A 20,065-nucleotide genomic window follows, 5' to 3' on the forward strand; every position below is an offset into this window, starting at 1 on the left:
ATCCTAACCGATTGGTGGATTGAAGTAACAATATATACACGGATAATGCCATGTCCACAAAATGTGGCAATAGGAAACATGCACAAACCCGGACAGCGTCACTGCCATGGACGCATACATCGTGCAGCAGAATGGCGAGGTGGGCTAGTTGGTATATATCCATAACTAAACCTTCAAAAAGCATATCACTGAAAAACTCGTGATGTTGTCCTGTTCGCTTGTCCTGCTAGGCCTACATTTTTAGTTGAAGTATACGTTGTCCAGCGGGAAGCATCAAAGTAGTAAGTAACATGTAACATGTAAGTAATATGTAAGTTATTAGCAAACGACAGGCCAGACACCAGAATAATACTCTGCCTTAAACCTGCGAAATCCCAAATGCTGTGTTACCGTGAGAACAAGGTGTGTTACACACTAAATTCATTACGCTGAAAATTCCATAAGTGACAGAAATTTAACAGCAATTTTTGAATATTTTTACAAGGTTCTGAAAGGTTAATTTACGTTTGCTGTGCTACAGTAAGAGTACGTAGCACAACCAGCGCTGCTCATACTACTGTACCAGTCACGACATGCGTGTAGTTCTGACGTTACAAATAACTTCGGGTTGCATACACGTTGTTGATTCTAACATTTCATGACCAAACTGAGCGTTCGAAAAGATTGAACACTCAATGGAAACGCGAAAAAAGCATCCAGATTGCCTTTTAATCCAATGCTGTACTCTCAGAATTCACTGTATTAATATTTTATTTTAATGCTACACGAACGGCAATTATTCAATTTATTGTGCACGTTTTTAACCGAAAACTATCATGAAAAAAAAACGGCATCTGCAGAAACGAAGCAAAAACCAATATCACACCAAAACTACACGATGTGCGTGTAACGCATACACGCTTATATTCACACACGCACTTATATTCCCACACGCACTTATATTCGCACTCTCCAGCTTCCCTTATTTCATTTCATATCAAAACATTCGCGTAGCAAAACAGGACAGAACACAAATACTTCAACAAACACAGGGCAAGAAATTGCGCGAGAATTGATTCTGTTTACAAACGCAACAGCCAGAAACAAAGGTCTACCGACAAATCTCCGCAACGCACAAAGCGAGTCCCTCAAATCGTTAGGGCTAAGCGCTTACGCGTACCGAAGTTCGAGAGCAACTCTGCTACATTAAATACAAATGACAAGAAAACAAGGTTCACTAGTACTCACTTACCTCCACTACTTGGCAGTATTTGTACCTCCGGTAGAAAAATCCATGGCAGTCAAATCACCGAAATAACGAAAGTTGAAGGCTTGCACACCCGTGCCGTCACAGGCCTGTAGCACGCGTATCGATACGGAGTGCAGTTTATACACTGTCGGACTAGTTCCTGGAAGGAAAAAACTAGTTCCTGAAAGTTTTATCAATATTTGCCCAAATTATTGGAAAATACAGATATTAGTTGCCAATTATATACAAGAAAAGCTTGGGCGTGGGTATTTTTTAAAGAAAACTAATTCTACCGACAATCTAGATTACGGCATTTAAGTCGATTTCAGGGTCTGCGGTGGAAATAGAGCTGCCGTGGGGTTGTGGGCACCGTAATTTTACGGTTCGTTCTGAGGCAGCAACCACTTGCAGCGTATTTTCCGCGCGTCGACATCGCCCCGCGTTGACGGCGTCGGCAAAATGTACGGCGACGTGAGCTGACGCGGAGGAGGAGGAGGAGAACAAAACATTATTGAACAGGTAGATCGCGCTTAGAAGTGGGCGGGGTCCTCAGTCCAGGAGTCCGTTGGTGCGGCCTGCCGTCTTCGCCCTTTCACCGAGCCAAAGCTGCTTACTTAGGTCCGACCTGCAAGTTCACTCTCCCACTGCTCCTATGTAGCTACGCCGATTTTTATGCTGCTCGCCAGATATCAGCGTCGACGCAGCGCCAGAAAGCATCCGAAAGCGGGCGACATCGTCCGGATTCCATGTCCATCTTCTGGTTTGGAGTCATGGCGTTCGCAGAAAACAATCAATTTTTTAACGTGCGGTAATTGGGTGCCTTGAGGCAAATTACAAGCTATTTCTGTTCGAAAGTGCGCAATCCTCCGTGGCTAGCTTGGCTTTCACCGGGGAGATCGGGGGATTGGGAGAGCTTTTTGCGAGTTAAATACGGGAGCTCTGGCTACATCGCTTGTAGTGTTAGCATGAAGGGCTTGTCTACAAGATCGGTGCGTAACGAACAAAGTTTATCAACGCTAGAAATCTAGCGGTGCATTCAATTTCATTCGCGGGGATACCGTAGCTTGCATTGCATAGGGGGAACGATGAAGCGCGATAGCTTTTCTTGGCTTAAAGGGACACTGAAGTGAATTTATCAAGCTCCCGTTTTTGCTTGCACTGCGTAGACTGGCTCAAATTAACCCACTTTTCATCGTTTATCCGGTTGTCAAATCGGTAATTATTTTACACAGCGCGAAAGAAGAAAAACTACTATGCGCGGTTTGCGGCGGCCGCACCAACTAAAGCTGTGACGTTGGGAGGAGGGAGCACCGTGATTGGACGATGCCCAATGTTAGCAATCAAACAAGTTTCGGTTTCGGTTTCGGTTCTGTAAAACACAACCGATAGCGTTGTTGGATGGGCATTCTCAATATCTCAGTAATCATCGTACCGCGCTTCTGCCATGTTGTCGGCTGTAACATGCGTAAGATAAGCCTCCCAGGACGGCTTGGAATCGTAGCATTCCCTAGCCGAGGCCTACGCAGTGCATGAACGCCCTCCGCGTCCCCGCAGACGCTCAAATGCCATGCGCTTTTCCCCCATATTTGGAGCTTGCCTCACTCATACCTGTATCGTAAAAAGCGTGTTCGCACCAGGCCAAGGGTCTGTTGATTCTGGCCTGTGCCCACTGCCCGCAAGCAGTGGGTGCTTATGGCAACAGCACGCCAACGAGAACTCTCTAGCGCGCCAGTGCCAGCCTGCGCGCGTTCTGTGAACTAGTTCGTGCAGTAATGAACGTTGCGGCCCAAAAAAAGGTGAACTCAGTATAGAAAGCATCGGCGGAAAATGAAAAAGTTGCGGCCCAAAAAAAGGTGAACTCAGTATAGAAAGCATCGGCGGAAAATGAAAAAGTTAACTTGGAAAAGAAGCACGCACCCGCGGGGATTCGAACTAGCGACTTGCAAAACACTTGCAATGACATACTCTGCGCTCTAGACAACTGGGCCGCGGGGTGGGCTCTGCTGACCTTGGTAATATACGGTATATATTGTATAACCTGTTTACACTTTCATTTAGTTTTAGTATTTCAAGCAGCTTAGGTGACTATTCGTTGTTTTACGCTCCTGCAGTAAGCATCCCCGAAGTTTCCACAATATATCACGTCTAGCAATTACAATTCTTAGACGAAAAAGCGTTCGCAGATACGTAATCGTGCTGCTGACTGCTGTGCTTGTTCGCCCAGCGCAAAAAAGTGCTTCCCGCACCCTAGTTTTACGCTGTACGGTAAAAATATCAGTTGATTTTATTTCCTTAGTACTTATCTTGACTTCGCTGACTCTTCTCCCGCCTTCAAGAGGCCTTATATTTTCCTACTGGCGTACCAGTCAGCGAAGCGTCGCATGTGCGCTTGTGCAGCGCTTGTGTGAAGCGACCTTGACTTGGAGCTAGATACAGTGCACAAACTATCCAAGTAAAGAAAAACACATTCTTCCATTCACAAACGTGTCCTGGCTTCGTTTCAACTGAGCGACCGAATTGCGACGACTAGTCGGCGGCCGGCGGACGAAACGGTGGGCCGACTGACTCTGCCTGAACGCCGGGGAGCCGTGCAGTAGCGCAGCCAATTGCGAGCTCGGCTCCTCCCGACATCACACGAAAACGCCACAGAAAATGGGCGAGCGTAAAGAGAGGAGGTCAGCATTTTCGAATTAACTTTTCTACTAAATAAAATCGCGTAAACGCGCCCAGAGTGGTCGAAACATGGCCTGGGGACTACGGACTACAATTGGCGCTAGTAATACCGCAATGTTTACATATCACTTCAGTGTACCTTTAAATAAGGAAGCTTTGGTTATATTGCTTGCAGTATTAGCCAAATTGACCTCGCCTCCAAGATCGGAGCGGAAGAAACAAGCGTTAGAACTGCCGAAATTTGTCAAATACGACAAAAACCAATCACCCGACAATATTCGTTGGCAGCCTCTGTTAGGGTTCCAAATTCTTTGGAACACGCATTGTTTTTCGGCGTGGTCGAGTGGATTAGAGCTTAGGTGCTGGTTTTGTGTTTTGAAAGTCTATGGTTCGAGTCTTGACAGTACTTCACGGATTTTTTTTAGTTTTTGTTTGCAATGAGGGTGTCAATTTTTTTTTTCAAAGCAAAAAAAGGCACAGCACCTTGCCGTTTAACCTAAGTGACGTTTGACGGTAACCTCAGTATCGAGGCATCCCCTAAATTTGCTTTGCTCACACTTTGAATTCATGAAGCTGCAGTCGGTACGTAACATCAAGGTTAAATCAAGTAGCAAGTAAAATTGTGCTAATTGCGCCTTCGTTCATCATCCTATGTTATTTTGTTCAGATTTGACGGCAATGACCCCCGCCCCTGCCCCCCTCCCCCCTGAAAAAAACCTTACAAGGCCCGTTGGCAAAGCCGCTTGTAAGTCCTTGCCTCTCTCCGTGAGGTTCGGTATTGGTCGGTATTGGGCTACTGTTTGAAGGTCATAGTTTCAAAGCACTAGTGGTGGATTACAATATTTGCACAAAACCCCTCGGTACAAAACCCTTCCAAAACACATGCAGAACCCCTCGGAAACTTCAGTACACTACGCCTGCGGAGAGTTTGAAAATAAAGTATCGCAGATATAGCTAAAATAAATGTAACTGCGATAGACATGTTCGAACTAAAAAACGGACATACCAGCAACATCTGAACATCAGCAAAATATGTCCAAATACCGCCCACATATGAAGCAGCAGCAACATCGAGAGTACGTCTTTAGCAAAGTTGAAAGAACGCCCGACATTAAGGTACCAGCAACGTTATCTCAACATCCAAAAATTTTCATTAAAATATTGTACGTTGTACGGATGCCTACTAGAAATACTGCCTGGACATAGACGTTCGGATCTTTGTGGGGCGTCGCAGAGATGTTAGTGGTTTGCTGGGAGCTGTAGCTGTCGCAATCACTACATTATAACCGGTGCCTAAGTGCCCTTATTTCTAGCGGCCGAGCTGTTGTAGGTTGAGTGTCTCGTAAGTCTGCTGTAGGTCTTGCGTTATGCAAGGGTAGGAGCATGTTCCGAGACCCACCGATAGAAAGGGCAGTGGTTTCACCACAGGCGGTCTGGCAAAACTCGGTTCAAATAACCACGGCAACGGGGTGCAGTGGCGTCGAAGATGCTGGTTCTGCCTCCCGCTGGGCGAGGATAGGGGAGGTGGCGTCGCGCCTCTGACGTGTTGCTGTCGATGAACGCCTGCAACTGTCGACTCCTGCTTCAACAAAGTATCATTATGATAGGAAGATGTAAAAAATCGCCCACGCGTCACATTCCCGAGGTGTTTGTAATCCACAAAATCGAAGACTCACGTATAAGCACCCCTTGAAAAACAAAATTGCCAAATAGGGCGGGTTGTATCTACCAATAATAGGCGAAAGCCTTTTCTGTCTCTTTGAAAGTTGTCCTTGAATGAGCCCAGCATTGAAAAGAACGGTAAAAACCCAAAGAAGGCCAGACGCGGACTATGCCAGCCGTTTAAAGTATAAGAATGATTACCAAAGTAATTTATTATTGATTAGTGATGAGTAGTAATAACCAGCTAGCGGAATTAAGGAATGATTACATAGGTTAGGATGAAATGAGCATCAAAAAAGGTGGCTAACAATAACTTAAGATGAAATAATAATTGATTAGAAGCAGGCAAGAGGTGCACAACGCTAATTTACGATCCGTTATGATATATTATTGACTGATAGTTGTCAAGACCCAAGGGAAACCAGATAGAGGGGAGGTGTCAGAACCCCTTTAGAAGACGACAAAGAAATAAACTGCAGGCGTCTTAAGCGTGGCTAGTTGGTACTGTTTCATGCTTGCTAACAGCGCAAAAAAGTGGACGAACGAGGGAGACACAAACAAGCCCTGACTTTCAACTGAGTTCGAAAAAAAATGACAAATATATTTATATATCTCATCCGCACAGAGAATGCGCGAAAAGAAAGCAATGAAAGAAACACCCTTGCTGCCGGCACCGGCACTACATACTATCAATTGCGGTTTAAGCGTATGCCCAGGTATGAAGCCTTTTTCATGCAAAACCACAGAAGGCTGGCTGACAGAATCCGTCGACCGTTCAAGAATGTGCGCTGCCTTGGTCAACTCCCTGGCCGTCTTATTCGTATGGGGGAACAGTATTGAAGTGTAGCCTAAATTAGGTGTGCAAATGCACTGCTTGCAGTGTGCGGACAAGCGGGAACTAGTAGCCCCTTCTATTGAATTACATACTTCCGGTAATCGCACGTTAAGGCAGAACTCCAACCCGCCGCGGTGGCTCAGTGGCTAAGGCGTTGCGCTGCTGAGCACGAGGTCGCGGGTTCGATTCCCGGCCGCGGCGGCCGCTTTTCTGATGGAGGCGAAAAGCAAAAACGCCCGTGTGTACGAGATTTCGGCGCACGTTAAAGAGCCCCACGTGGTCAAAATTAATCCGGTGCCCTCCACTACGGCGCGCCTCATCGCCTGCGCCGCGTCGGCGCGTTAAACCCTACAATCAATCAAGGCAGAACCCCGTCTGCCCTACATAGACACGCTTGCAAGGAAGAGGGATAACATAGACGACGGAGATGTGACAGGGTGCTATGGCGGTCACACTTATTGGAAACACGAGAGCGCCTGGCAAGAGCTACTACTAGACTAGAGGATCCTAACAGCGCCGCGCGGAAGCAGCGGGCATGCGCGTAGCGGGGGCAAGTAAAGTACAGATCTCGTCGCGCGCATCGCGGCATCAGGGGGCAGCGCGTCGTCTTTTGCTTGCCAGGGTCCGGCGCTCACGAAGCAGTCGATGTTGCCGATGGCCGCCGTGAACGGCAAAAATAAAAAGTCTGGCGCTGGAAAAAAGACAAGAGATTTCTTTAACGCGCAAACAAAACAGTTGATGGGAACAAGGAAGAACGAATCGCGGTATTTTCCAACTACACGCATCGTCATTCTGCAGCAGTGATGATCGCTGACAGGAGCCGTCACAGCGCCCCGTTGCATGTCTTCAATGCTCGAACGCACTGACCGTCCGGACTATGCGCGACCACTGCGCGCACTGCCTGCATAGGGGTATCGTAATCTACAGAACTTTCATCTCTGTGGGCGTAAATCAGGATGAATCTCTGCTGATTATGAGCCTCGCCTGAAACCAAAAAAGCGAGTCTCCGTCTTGCGATACTTCTGTTCAATAATATTTTTGGCGAACTTCGTGCGTTTTGTGCAATGTTGTCAATAACAAAAGCTCGTAGTTTGCGTCCTAAATTGTGTATTTTCAGTGATCTCCTAACTATGTATCGCTAAACCAGCTTTATTGCAGTTTGAGGAGGATCTTTGTTAAACTGAAGAAGCTAGCTAATCTGCAATAAGAAGTTGTGCAGTAAAACCCCCCAGCCTGGGAGCATTACCGGGAAGCTGGCTTCTTGATTTCGAAGAATTTGTATTCGAAAACCACGCCTATTAGCTCTTCAAAGTTCCCGACTGCGCGCAAATTTCCCATGTGGGCATGTGCTGATGTGCTGCAAAGAAATGAATAGCAACAAGCACAACTTTTTAAATTTGTTTCCGTTATTGGACTTTGCTCGTCACAGCTCTTGTTTGGCGAAGCTCTCTACCGTTGTTTTTGTATCCAGTACAATCCTATTACTCCCCTTCCTTCGCCCTCTATCTGCTCTCTCGCTCACCCTTCGTCCGGCGTTACGCTGTTCCTTCCGGTCTCAACTCTCCCCTTCACAAGCTTTGCAGGATCTCCGTCCTGCAAAACGACGACAATGGTCGACAAAGCACGCTGAAATGCGCAGAGATCGCCTCCGATAGTGCATACACGCCATTTTGGTATACTACCCTGCCAGTAACGTTTTCGCAAGAACGGTAAGACACACAACGCCTCCAGCGAAATTCTCTGCCGCGCAGACAATAAATAGAACTCCCGGTCATGCAACGCCTCATTCCGAACAGTTCTACTAGGAGACGGTAACTGATGCGTACGCCCCTGCTGCACACGGTTGGACGCATGGTAGAAACTGCGGAAGCCATGTACGGCGAATCATAAAGCTTCTTACCATATACACTAGAGAGGAATCTCGCGCTAGTGCCTATGCGGCTCACATCAAGGCCGTCTGTGTCGTCATGGGCTGCCATTATATCATGCGCTTGCCTTAGTTTCATCATTTGCTTGGAATCAAACAATTTGTGGCCGTATATTCGAACACAGTGCCAAAAAACGCCAATAATGGTTTGTTAGTATATAAGTGGAAAATAAAAGAGGCTGTTTTAAAAAAGCTGAGGGAAAAGGAAGCAAAGCATCTTTTTGTCGGAACTGTTGTGCCCACTATTCGGGTAGTCAAGCTGGTAGTTAAGAACAATGTTATTATTTTGGGAGAAACTTATTTAAAGCTCTCATTTTATTCGTTTTACCATTATTTAAAATATTAGGTTGTTTGAAAAGCATGGAAAAGTTCTTGACCGTGCTAATGAAAACGTCGCCTTCGTGTTGAACCGGTGCACCGACCGCCAGTTACAGTTTAACAAAACTTCTTGCTGAGCGAGTTGGCTCATATTTGAAGAAAAAGGAAAACGTGGCCTTAAACAGCCGTGAGTGAAGACAACATATGGACAGCCGTAGGCGCCCGTATATGTCGTATCTGGTCGTCATCGAGTACATTTGGTTTCTTTTTTCTCGGCAGCTACAACTTTCGGGGCGGCATATTACCCTTTCGGTGATACGTTCTTTCCACGCCGGCATGACCACGTTAGATACGATCGCGCACTGCCTGCTCTTTCACCAAGCATGCAGTTGCCCCGGCTCACGGCTAGCACAGAACAGCGAGCATTTCGGGTGCCTCTGTAGATCGTAGAAGTGTTAACGCATAATAAAGAATGCAAATTGAAAACACTGCTGAAGAATCCAATTGTCATGCCCAAGCAAGAAGCCGGAGTCTTCCCATAACCCCCCCGAAAACATAAATTCGCAGGTGGAGCTTCCTCTCTAGTATACCTATGCCGCGAACCACCTAAAGAAAGCGCAAGACATGTCTGCAGCAACCTTACTGCGCACATACCGGCAGACTGTAGACTGGTGGCGGTCGCTGGTGCGGTCGCTACCAACGTTTCCGTGGAAGCTGCCCGTCCCGTAAAACGGCAGCTCACACAACACTACCTCCCCGGCGGTAATGGAGTGAAAGCCCCCTCAAAGTCGTCGCAAAGGGGATCGGTCGCCAGGTTCTGCCCATTCAATGCGCAGTAATTCCGAGAGACGAAAACAAGCTCAAAATTCCTCCACCCCTAAGGAGAGAGATCTGTCGGGATAGATATATGCCTGCTACGGCGACCGTGGAAAATGAACCACGCTGCAGCAGCCGCCGTACCGACTCTCACGAGGTCAACTAGCCTGTGCAATAAATATACGGAGTTTCCTCTGAGTTCTAGCAGTCAGCGAACACTACCAGCCCCTTCGTGGTCCTGGTGTAGCGACCGAATCCCCACTCAGCCATGGCGTCCACCTCACCGGTGGGGTGGCGTCGCAGCAACCAAGTCACTTGCATTTGATGCTCCGGTAACAAAGCTTAGCGGCAAAGAATGAGCGAACGAATTGACGAGGCCACCGTCAGCGAATGCTTCCATAGTCGCTGGGGTGTCCAGTCTGAACGAATAGTTCGCTCTAGGCCGAATGGTAGGAGATGCCAATACGACAAGGTTGTCCAACGGCCGCCTTCTTCTTATACAGAGAAAACACAATCTACGAGCGATGACATGATTTCAACATCTAAAACGCACTGGTCAGTCTTCAAACACACTGACGACCAGCTGAATTGGGGCGACTTCTGATACTACGCCCACCGTCCGCACATAAACAAAGCCAGCCACGTTTAACAGAGTCGGGATAAGGGGGCATTCCGTTCGCTACCCTTGAACTCCTTCTGTTACTTTGTTTGGGCTTGCACTGAGAGGCAGTGCAGCTACCTTCAAACCATGTAGCACATAATTGAGTGCAATAACAGAACACAGAGAAAATCGGAGCCGCCCCGCGCCGCTTTTAGAGGGCTGAGCTTTAAAGAAAGCTGCGGCCAGGCCGGAGTTTTAAAACAAATAACGGGGTTATCTACTTTACGCGACGCAGTGCATATTGCAACTTGATTATAGAAGGCTCTTCACATGGATTTTCGTACAAGCCGTGCTTTTTCAACGTGAGCGGCCTCAACTGGGCGCGCTGATATAGCCAAGCGCGGTCCGCGTGACTGCGCCGCTGTCGAACGAGGTGGTCAAGTATTACTACTTTGTTATTTCAAACTATCGAGCTATCTGAGACCTTGGAGCTATCTCACACCTAAAGCGAGCTATCTCACACCTTCTGGAATAGTGCCCCTGTACTCTTCTTGCCCCCGCAACGCGCATGCGCGCTGTTTCCGCGAGGCGCCGTTGGGATGCTCTAGTAGTAGCTCGCACCAGCGCTCCCGTGTTCCCCCTAAGTGTGGTCGCCATACTACATATATATGAATATGCTTCACCGGGCAGCCGGATGTGGTAACAACGCGTTTTAAAGACGGCAGTTTTTCTTGGGCTACCTAAACGGGCACATTGTGGTTTGTCTGTCGGCATGTCTGTCTGCCTGTCTGTCTATCGATACAGCCAGCCGGCCAAAGTTAAACGTTATCTGCGGAATAGTCTTATATACTCACATCCAAATCTGAACGTCTAAGGCTGGTGTTAATGCTCGTACTTGTCAACATTGTTGAACAAGAACAAGACACTACCCAAATATAAGGCAGAAAATCAATATATGAGTGCTATTTTCAATGTTCCTCTATTAAAAAATATATGGATGCCTGCTGTTTTCGATAACAAATAAATTAATACATGAACTGCAAAAACGCCTGCTGTTGCCCGCGCTACATGGCGGAATTCAAACAAATCAAATGGCAAAAACAACTAAAGGTTCCACTATATAGGTTTCAGATTCCGCTTGGAACGCTCTTGGAGTAGGGCAATGTGGTTCTACAAATGTTGTAGTCGGGTTCCTCGATTCACGCGTGTCTCCGCGGTACGGCAGCCCTGGCATCAAGGCACTCTACTTGCAGCAGCGGAACACGGTAAATTGAAATTGTCTTGAGCAAACCTGTACGTGTTATGTTGGAAGAAACGAGAGGAGTATGGCACAGCCGGAGAGGTGTTGGGGAGAGGGAAGGGGTGCATTTACTTGCCAGAGGTGCCAGTCGACTGTCGTCTTGCGTCAACATTTACAATAAAAGGGGCAGATACGGGGCCAATTTTTACTTCGAAGCAGTTATATGTCCCCTCCCCCCACCCCCCCTTAGTTCCCTAGTTTTTATTCTTATGTAGCCGATTTACTCGGCCCCGCTAAGGCTCTCCTCCTTGCCGTCACCGAGTCCTCTTTCACGAGCTGCGCAATCGGCTGATAATGGTGGCGTTACCAGAGCAACTTGCCGGCTTTGAACGCCAACGTGAGCCGATAATAATTTTTCAGCATGAAAGGCTTTCCGCGCGATATTTTAGCCCGTCTACCTTACGTGTTTTCGCCTAAGAACGCGCCCATCACCGGTTACCGGGTTATGCGTGCACTGGTTGGGGTGGGAGAAGGGGAGCATGCCTGCACAGCTGGTCTTCATGTCGCTACTGATTACAAGCGCATTGTGCTGGCGGGAAATGTATACGTGGAAGTCTAGCGGCTCAATGCAAGCTGTCAGATATACGCAATGGTCGAGCGACACGCAAAAACGCCCATGTGTACGAGATTTCGGCGCACGTTGAGATCCCCATGTGGTTAAAATAATCCGGAGCCCTCTACTGCCTTCACTATGGCGTGCCACATCGCCTGCGTTACGTCGGCGCGTTAAACCCTACACTCAATAAAATAAATCAATGCCCGGGTGGTTTGGGTTGGGCCTGGTGCGCTACGAAGACAGTAAGATGCCTACGACGCGGGACGGAAAGAGACAGGCAAATGTTTGTCCAGTAGAATGAAGCTCGAGTACTTCCCGGCTTTAACTCCCTATGGACAGACGGGTGTCGTTCGCTCAAAAGAGGACCGCGGGAATCAAAGGATCGTCTGCCGGAACGGAAGCACGAATGGACGCGAAAACAACAGAAAGACGCTGCCGCCGCCCTATCCACCGCATGTTCAAGCTTTCCGAGTAGCTGGTAATCTCTCCTGGATGAACAGCAACGTCGACGTGAGGCAATATTTCTTGTTCAGCTAGAAGGGCTTTCGGAGCGATACTTTTGGCGGTTCCTTTCAGTTCGAAGCACGTGCGTATAGCTGGTTGCCGGTTCATTAGCCACGAGTTGGTAGTGGAGAGAAGAGGCGTGGGTTCACGTGAAATTATGGGTTTCATTTCCTCACTGATGACATGTCTGTTGTGCTGGCAAGAAGTTTACACGTGTACGTTTCCCACCCCAATGCGAACTTTCCACTGTCCTGAATCGTCCAGCGGATTGGGTTGGTGTGTTCGGCAGACTCTAAGATGCCTACCACGCGGTAGGGAAACAAGCTACATGTTTGTCCTGTCCGCTAGAATAACTTTTGTGTCCTTCAAAATTTCGATGGGCAAAATGTCAACTGCTCGATCGCAAATTGCAAACAAGGGTGTTTTGTTTCTTGCATTTAGAGTACTGCGTCCAGCTGCTCAAATCATCCTTCTTTACAGAGTGGAAGGGCACTGATGTTTTCTGCTTACGTGGCGATCGACTTTTGCGCGCAATCGCGCCAACTAAGTGCGCGCGGAAATTACAACCTTGAATTCAGTGTTAACGTGCGCTGCATATTGGACGGGGGACGGGGACAGTGAAAAGACAAACAAAACGATGGTGCGCAAACTAGGAACTAGTTTATGGACAGCTGTATTGTTATATATAAGTATGCGATGGTGAGTGCACATTCATAAATTAAGCATATCTTCGTGCGCGTGCGCTCATGTACCATTGGACTTTTGTTTGGTAATTTTTGTCTCCTTTTCTGTGAGGGCTACGGTGGGCGCGCTAGTACATTTGTTTGGTTCCACTGACAGCATACTGAAGGCCTCAATCCTTTCCCGAACACTTCAGTCTTTCGAGCGTGATAGCCAATTTGCTTGTTTCAGCTTTGGTTTTCATCCGCATTTAGCGCAGTGGGCTGCAAGGTGGCATAGAGATTGTAGTTGATTGCAAGCACTGTTGTGCTCTCGCAATCTGTCATTTAAAGACCGGCGCGCTTGCCCGATGTAGGATGCGACGCAGGGAAATGGAATTTTTTTGAGCAACTCCAACTGCGCATTCGACGAATTTGTTGACGTGTTTTACACCACAAGATACCCGCCCTTGTGCGCTTTTTATTTGCGAATTCACTTTTTTGCACATTGAGTGTAGTTTTGAAGACGCTGAAAACAGAACTTCAACACTGTGCTTGCATCCAACTTTTTTCAATCTAGGCGATACGAGGTTGTTTTTTCTAGTTATGCTTTTTCTTTTGGCTTCTCGTTAAGTATTGTGAAGCATTTCTCGGCCACAGAAACCACCACCTGCTTGGTGTATCCGCTGGACATTAGGCGTCCAGTTTACAATAACAAACTTTCTGAAGCGCAGTGGGGACACGACTTTTACAGCTTGCATCGTGCTTGACATAGCAAGACTTCGTTTTGTAAGCTTTGAATGGCTTGAGTCAAATGATAGCACACCCAATTCTCACTTCTCGTTTTATAGGCCCAGCATGTACGGTCATCTTGAAGTCGCAGTTCCAGGCCTACGTTCTGGAGGCGACTTTCCTTCGCTATTTCAGTGGTAAACCGTAGGCTTTTTTGTGCCACTGTAAACATTTTCAGACCTTGTTCTTCCCTTCTCTTTGAATGCTTTACACGTGGGAAGCAAACTACGTAATCATCCACGTACCGGAAGCACCAAGACACACCTATAGATATGATCTAAGCTCTGGCTTCACTCCAGAGTGGCTTCAGCCATGTATATGTAGGAAAGCAGGTTGCATATCGCTCTGGTATACAGGATTTATTTGCCGCGCGCAAAAATTGAGCCGATTGTGCGGAAACGTCGATCACCGAGTAAACAAGCAATGCGCTGTTTCCACACCCGGCTGCACGGTGAAGCATATTGATAGCTGTGTACCGTGTCGCACTTTCGTCGTCTGTTATATCCCTGTACTTTGGATGCGTCTGTGTAGGGCAGACGGGGAGCTGGCTTGACGAGCGATTATGGGAACATTACCATTTAAATAAAGAGGGCACAAGTTCCAACATTTCGGCACATTGCAAGCAGTGCGGTTGCACACCTCGTTTTGCCGATACTTCAATACTGTTCTCTCATAAGAATTAGGCTGCAAGAAAGCTAGTCAAGGCAGCAGGCATTTTTGAACGGTCGACGGATACTGTCAGGCAGCCTTCTGTAGTTTTGCATGAAAAATAGACTTCATACCTGGGCATAGGCGGAAACCGTTAGTTATAGCATGTATTTTCTGTGCCAGCAGCTAGGGTATTTCTTTCATTTCTTTCTTTTCGTGCATGCTCTGTGAGGATGAGATATATGTATATATTTGTGTTCTTTTGTGAATAAATTCCGTGGAAAGTTAGCGCTTGATTGTGCCTCTCTGTTTTCATGTTTTCTTCCACGGTTTAGCGCTGTTAGCCTATATGGCGCGACAAAGAGCTTGAAAATAAATTTCGCACCGTAAAACAAAGATGCCTCGCGAGAGATATGGTCGCTTTAAAAGAGTTAGCAACTTCAAATGAAAAATAGCTGCGTTCCGAAAGGGCAAGAGGGCCAAATTACGAGGCGTGGCGACGTTATCAGGGGAGGGTGTAGGCCAAAAGTTTAAGCTGACGAGTTGGATAAGAGGATCAGTAGGGAGCGCCATGAGGAGACAGCAGAGTCTGGTGCGAGGAAGCCGGAGGTGACGCTGCCGCGACATCGACATCGGACCTCAAGCTTTGGCTGGAGCGGACCAACGGCGCAGTGGTCCATGTTTCTGAAAGGACACCCCACGGGCGTTTAGTAGGCCCCAATTGCGACGGGCGAGTGCCTACGAGCACCGCCAATGCACCTTGTGCACGCGGTTGGACGGAACACATATTGGCGACGCTTCCAGATCTATTTATTGTCTCTTGTGCCGCATGGCTAGTATGGGAGTAACCACCGAAGTCCGCCCTCACAGAAATACAGCATCAGAGGCTCGTCCACGCCGGTTCTATTCACCCACGGCTACGGGAAAGCAATGACAGGGCCATTGTTGGTAAATGGGCACCCCTATTTCATTTTTATTCCATTCTAAGGAATTCGAACTTTCCCTCATTCTAGTCCCTTCAAGTGCCCTGAATTGGAACATATTGCCCGTTCCCTCTCCTGGAATGGCATATAAGTTCAATTCCATTTCTGTACTTTCTCAGCGTAGAAACTACCTCCTGGTATCCATTCAGGTACGTACCAATGCAACGAAAAGGTGACGTTATCAGGCGCGTTGACAACCGCAAAAATATGCGTACATATCGCTAATTTCGGGGGGATGGTAGCACCTTGGTGTCATCTGGTGCTGTACAACCGACTTCCGAATTCACGAACAGGTAGTGTTTCCTATACGTAGTATATTTGCATCATCTGCATCTTGTAATGAGTTGCTCTTGCGTGGCGCTAAAGGAAGAATTGACTGATTGACGAGATATTTTTCTATTTGAAGACGGGGTCTAGACGTTTCTGCTGTGGGAAGGCGGGGAGGGAAAGAGGTAGGCACCCTCTAGATTCCGCGCGCGAGGCTGCTGGCAACATCACACTGGGCTGATGGTACTTGTGCTGAGGCTGTCCGAGTATGTATTAATTCACAGCTTCTACAGGAGAATGTTTAAAAACACTATAGTTGTGTCGGTGAAGATGAAAAGCAGAGCAGTGCAGTATAAGACGTATCACGGTAGCTTCACAGTCGAGGGACAATGTGTACATATGCGGCGGGCAATATCGCCAGCTTGACGCCTGCTCAGGATGGGGTACAAGGTCTCGCCGCATAATAGTCTGGAGCTCTGGCTGCTCATCTGCAGCCTCTACGGCACCGATCTTTCGATCTCCGCGACCGCCCCCATGCGGACTTGCCGCCAGGCGACCACTTCGAAATGGCGGGAGTGCGACACTGCCTCAGTTTTTTTCACTGGGACAGGCTGACACCCATCACTTTTACCCTTCAGCCGATCCACAGTAATACGCATCAACAATGTATTCGGTGACATCCCCAATGCAGACCCTTGCTGACCAAAACAGGCAAAATACGTTCCGGTCAGCTTAGTTATCTTTGTACCGTCTGCGACGTGTTACCTGGATATGGGCTTCGCGTATCATCCCACCAGTTCCAATACACTACAGTAGCTAACTCACGCCCACGTCGTCCGTACCTTGATCACATCCACACGTAGTTGTACTCCACAGAAGTGAGGAGTTCTATGTTGACAGCGCGAGGTGCGATAGGGTAGCATTTAAAAATAACGATGTTCGTTATTCATCTTCGCAAGGCCCACCTTTTTTTAAAAAAAGTTGATTTTGCTTATTGTTTTGTTTGGGCCTCAGCTCTTTATGTTCAATAGAGGAAAATTTTTGAAACCAATCTAGTTACTCTTGGCATATGTTTCTGCATGTGTCTGTGAAGCTGATCCAATGTTCTAAACACTTCATTTCGCGAGCCCTTAGCGGACTGTTTCGGAGCAAGCTGTAGCTATATGTTTTTGCTACACATTCCTTTGGTTTAGACCCTGGCGCACACCAAAAGGGACACAAGTAACCAGTTAGCGCACATGGTTGCTCTTGAGGGTCTCACATATCCACGCTTGGCTTCCTCGGACCCGCCCCCACAGTACTCAAAACTACCTCCAAGCAAAGATCCTCAGTCGTCAGCGCCGTCAGAAATCCGCCTACGTATTTCTCCACAGCGCAAAAGCACCTCCCAGAAAAGGAGGTTATCGCTATTAGGTTGGTTATTAGTTTAGATTTTGTGCTCTTTCGAGTATTTTTTTAGCGGTCGTGTTCCCTATTGTGAGATAAATTTGTCTTATCTATTACTCCAATGCTTCCGTGTCTATTCTCTTCTGCCCGAGAAGGACGATGTGACACAGTAAGCATTTGTATGTTGAGAGTAAGAAAAATTAAGGTTGTTTAAGTTCGAATATTATTAGAATACCTTAAAAGGTTAATGTAATTTTCTAAAATTATTTTAAAAATGTTGCAAACTTTCAGTCATTCCAGCAAGGATCAACATGGATCAAGGATCAACAAGGGTCAAAATGCTCAACAGAAGAAAGCTTTCGCGTTTATCTAGCAAATGCCTGAATTTGTAATGAATTAGGATTAGTGTAATATAATGATTTTAAGAAAGTAATGATCAAAAAGCAAGGAATAATGTAAAAATTGGCACTTTTGACAACAGTTTTTTTGCGGAACGGACTCCAAAATAAAATGCAATGTACAGATTTCCCTCATCCCAGTTCTTTGCCCAGGTATGTGTGTGTGAAACGCGTAATGTAATGAGGATGTAATGTAATGTAATGTAATGTAATGTAATGTAATGAGGATGTACGCGTAATGTAATGAATTAGGATTAGTGTAACATAATGATTTTAAGAAAGTAATGATCAAAAGCAAGAAATAATGTAAAAATTGGCACTTTTGACAACAGTTTTTTTGCGGAACGGACTCCAAAATAAAATGCAATGTACAGATTTCACTCATCCCAGTTCTTTGCCCAGGTATGTGTGTGTGAAACGCGTACGCAAAGTTTAATTTCGAACAAAAATGTTATTAACAGTTATGTAATGCCAGTTGCAAAATCTTGTTTGGGGAAAAAAGTAAATACAAGTACGAAACCGCATGTGATGGGGTTACATCCGAAAATGGGCTTACATCCAATCGTCACTGATTTTTATAACCGATGCGGTTTGTTGCGGATTGCCAGTACAAGGTCAACCAGCGACAACGTCCAATATAACAATAGTATGAACCAAATTTTTTGTAACTTTTCTCTGAATGTTTATAGGTACCGCAAAAGTTGGAAACAAAATAAATGTTGCAGTTTACTTTTTGTAAGAAATGCAAACCTCTCTGATGAAGGTGAACAGCGTTCATTCAGCCTTACACATCTCTGTCATGGTTCTTGTAAGTTTTATACGAGTACTGATTGCGCAGACAACGACCAGGATATAAGTGATAACATTCGAGACAAAATAGGGGAAGAAAACTAGGGTGCTACGTGCATAGGATATATTTCGTAAATGTATTTAATTTCGGTGTCGTTACATGAGGGCAAAGGTTGGAAAACTGTTTGTAATTATATGCAAAGCTAATCACGATAGGAACTTAGAGTTTATTCTCACTTGTTTATGAATGCTCAGAGATATTTTAGAAACGAACAGACAATAAATTCTCACATCAGAACAACATTCTTTTTTGTTCGATCTCAATTTTTTGAGTTATGATTGCGCAGGCCAGAAGAGAAATATCTGCGCACAACGATACTGTCTAAATACTATCACAAATACTCCAAATAGTTATGTAGAAAGAAATTATTGATTTCTTTAGGCAGTGCAATTTAGTTTCGGTTCCTTAATACCACGGTAAGAGCTCGAAAACCCGCCGCAACTCCAGAAAGCATCATAACAGGAACACATTTTTTTCTAGAGGCTTATAACTGTTTCGGGGTGCTACAAATATACAAACATAAAATTTAACTTCTTAAAAAAATTGGCTTTTTAAAGTTGCCTACCACGTTAAAGATCCCCAAATGGTCAAAATTATTCCGGAACCCTCTAGTACGGCGCGCCTCATCGCCTTTGGAGCGTCGGCACGTCAATCCGCAAAATCAATCAATCAAGATTTTTTTGTTTTATTTTTTTGCTGCTCATAATCAAGATTGCCTTTTTGCCATGTGTGGCCCTATATTCACACTAACAAAATGAGCAGTTTTTATGTGCCCTTCTGTAAATGTGTTGTTTTCACTGAACTCTGTTTTGGGCTGCTCTGTTCTTACACTTTAAGAGTATTATTAGCTCCTTCTACTGTGCGCATACTTAGTAGACGTATGCTGAAGGCACGGCTTCGCTGGTTGTCTGATTATCTGCAGTAGAATAATGACGGCGCCAATAGTGCGGTTGCGGAGGAGGTAATGGGTACTTTGGCGGGACCCACGTCACCGCGAAATTCATCGTATGGACTGGCGCAGGTCGGCTCACCGATAGTGCTGTACCCAACAACGTGATCACGTTTCTTCTTTTTATCGTTGCCAGTATTACACCGTCCAAACGTGGATGCTGAAGCCATTCTAACGGAAACCTCGATAAAGAACCTCTTTCACATGCTGTTTCCATGGCTACCTAGCGCAAATTTTGTTATGCCCCTTACGGGAACCCTTCGCTATTCGTCGTCGTCACCGTGAAGGGTGACAAGGCGAACTCCGAGCTTCCGTACTCACTGTGACCAACCATGACAGAAATCTTCTCAAGTAAAATGAAGAAACGTTGAACTTTGGCCGTCGGGGAGTTCGCCAAGCACCGGCAGGTAAGTATCGTATGAGAATACAGGCCCAGAGTTCCGGGACATTGCCAGATAGAAGGATAACACAGGTGGGCTTACATTACTCATTATTTACACCTCTTATATGTGGAATAACAAACTCTCCACACCCCAAAAACTAATGTTGCCTAAAAAGGTTTCTCGAAGTTTTGTTTCCAACTGTTGACGTCATCTTTTCGAGGAGTCGTATAATTACTTCCATTTTATATTATACAGTTCGTTGACAAATCAACCCCTGTTTCTTAACAAACGGTATTTATCGAATTGCATATTTTGGAAGGCATTACCGAC

Source organism: Haemaphysalis longicornis, unplaced genomic scaffold, assembly GCF_048455015.1.
Source record: "Haemaphysalis longicornis isolate Haplotype H1 unplaced genomic scaffold, Haemaphysalis longicornis Haplotype H1 scaffold_7, whole genome shotgun sequence".
Taxonomy (NCBI): domain Eukaryota; kingdom Metazoa; phylum Arthropoda; class Arachnida; order Ixodida; family Ixodidae; genus Haemaphysalis; species Haemaphysalis longicornis.